Source organism: Penaeus monodon, chromosome 25, assembly GCF_015228065.2.
Source record: "Penaeus monodon isolate SGIC_2016 chromosome 25, NSTDA_Pmon_1, whole genome shotgun sequence".
NCBI lineage: Eukaryota > Metazoa > Arthropoda > Malacostraca > Decapoda > Penaeidae > Penaeus > Penaeus monodon.
In genome coordinates, this window is record NC_051410.1 from 39573531 (window position 1) to 39573737 (window position 207).

The window sequence follows — 207 nt, forward strand, 5'->3', positions numbered from 1 at the left end:
GCCGGAATTAAAAAAAGGGGTTTGGGGGCATTACAATATTTGGGGGAAAGAATGCCTTTTCTGAAAAATGAAAATTTCCCCCCGTGCTTTTTAAATTGAATAAATTAAATTTGTTTTGTTTTAGAGGCAAAGGGCGGGTTTTTTTTATTATTTATTATTTTGGAAAAAAGGGGTTTTATCATTTAACCTGGGGATTTTTTATTGGGT